Genomic DNA, 2,256 nt, shown 5'->3' with positions numbered 1-2,256 from the left:
TGGTTTGAATAAGAATGGCACCCACAGGCTCATATATTTGAAGGAGAGTCATCAGGGAATGGCACTACTTGAGAAGGATTAGGAGGTGTGGCCCTTGTTAGAGGATGCCACTTGGGATGGACTTTGATGGTTCAAAAGCCTAAGCCAGGCCCGATGTCTCTCTCTCCTGCTGCTGCCAGGCCCGATGTCTCTCCTGCTGCTGCCAGGCCCGATGTCTCTCTCCTGCTGCTGCCTGTGCTGCCCAAGGATCTGGATGTAGAGCTCCCCCAGCATCACACACCCCTCCCACCATGCTTCCCATCATGACGATCGATCATCGACTGAACCTCTGAAACTGTAAGCCAGCCTCAGTTAAACGCTGTCTTTTATAAGAATTGCCTTGGTTTGGCTGGAGAGATGGCTCGGTGGTTAAGAGCACTGACAGCTCTTCCGAAGGTCCTGAGTTCAAATCCCAGCAACCTCATGGTGGCTCACAACCATTCATAACGAGATCTGATGCCCTCTTCTGGAGTGTCTGAAGACATGTACTTACATATAATAAATAAATAAATCTTTGAAAAAAATGTAGAAGGGCCGGAAAAATGGTTCTGTGGTTAAGAGCATTGACTCCTCTTGCTAAGGACCCAGGTCAGATTCCCAACACCCAGGTATCAGCTCACAGCCGACTGCAGCCCAGTCCTGGGGAATCTGATGCTCTTAAAAAAAAAAAAAGAATTGCCTTGGTCATGGTGTCTCTTAACAGCTATAGAACCCTAACTAAGACAGCTTCTTACCCACCACATATACCATGTGCATGCATACACCCACAATAAAATACAGAAAAATGTAAAAAATTAAAAAGCCACAGTGCATAGATGTCCATACCACCCAGCCTTTGGTTCATCCTTGTAATTCTATCCCCGGGGAGGCTGAGGCAGAAGGATGATTATAATTTGGAGTCTAACCTGTGCTACATAGTGAGACCCTTTCTCCAAAACACACCCTACAACCCAAACAGAGGTAAATGCTCCAGGTTTCAGCATGCACCTGCATCGCTTATGTTTGACATCAGGAGCACAGCATGGAGGAATTGTGGGTAGCTTGCTTTTCTTAGAGGCTGTGTACCGTGAAACCCTGTGTGGCTGCTTCCTCCATCACACCCAGCAGACCAGCTGTCCTTCTGTGAAACCTTGCTGGCTGCTCTTTCTGGTTACCTGTTGACCCAGCAGTGCTGGGCTGCAGTGAACACCTCTTTCTACACTTGTCCAGTGTTTCCTAGGGAGAATTCCCAGAGGAGGAGGTGGAAGCAGATGCTGGTTTTAGAAGCAAACAGGGAAACTTCCTCATTTTCTACTCTCTCCCTCCCTCCCTCCCTCCCTCCCTCCTTCCCTCCCTCTCTTCCTTCCTCTCTTCCATCACCCTTCCTTCCTTTCTTCTTCCTTCCTTTTGTCCTGCCTCCCTCCCTCCCTCCCTCCCTTCCTTCCTGACAATATCTCTGTAGCCCAGGCTGGACTCATCCTTGCTATGGAACTGAAGGTCATCTTGACCGTCAGATCCTCCTGCCTCCACTTCACCAGTGCTGGGATCACAGGTGTGTGCCACCACTCTTGGCTGCTCTCCTTTTCCCAATCGAATGCTCATATGCAGTAACTCAGTTCAGGAGGAGGCTAGGGGACATGGCCCTGTAGGAAGAACGCTTGCCTCGCCTCCCCTCCCCTCACATAAACCCTGGGTCCCACATCCAGCACAACACAGTGGTTTGGGCTTCAGAGGTGGGGGAGGGGGAGAGGATCAGAAGGTCAAGGTCATCCTCTGCTGTGGATTGAGATTTAGGCCAGCCTGGAACACATAGGCCCCTGTCTCAAACTACTCGAAACTAAACACTAATTTTTTTTAACGGTTATTTTATGAGTTATGTGGGTGTGTGTGTGTGCACATGCCATGGTGCCCATGTGGAGTTCAGAGGTCAACTTGAGGGAGTCTATTCTCTTTCTACCACTTTGCTCCTAGGGATTTAACTCAGGGCATCAGGGTTGGCAGCAAGCGTCTTTACCCACGGGCCACCTCACTAACCTCCAATTCCGTCCTTCCTTCCTTCCTCCCTTCCTCCCTTCCTTCTTCCCTCCCTCTCTTCCTTCCTCCCTTCCTTTCTCCCTTCCTTCCTCCCTCCCTTCCTTCCTCCCTTCCTTCCTCCCTTCCTTCCTCCCTTCCTTCCTTCCTTCCTTCCTCCCTCCCTTCCTTCCTCCCTCCCTTCCTTCCTCCCTTCCTTCCTCCCTC

This window comes from Mastomys coucha, unplaced genomic scaffold (genome assembly GCF_008632895.1).
Source record: "Mastomys coucha isolate ucsf_1 unplaced genomic scaffold, UCSF_Mcou_1 pScaffold15, whole genome shotgun sequence".
Taxonomy (NCBI): Eukaryota; Metazoa; Chordata; class Mammalia; order Rodentia; family Muridae; genus Mastomys; species Mastomys coucha.
Note: the sequence above shows the minus strand (reverse complement) of the source record.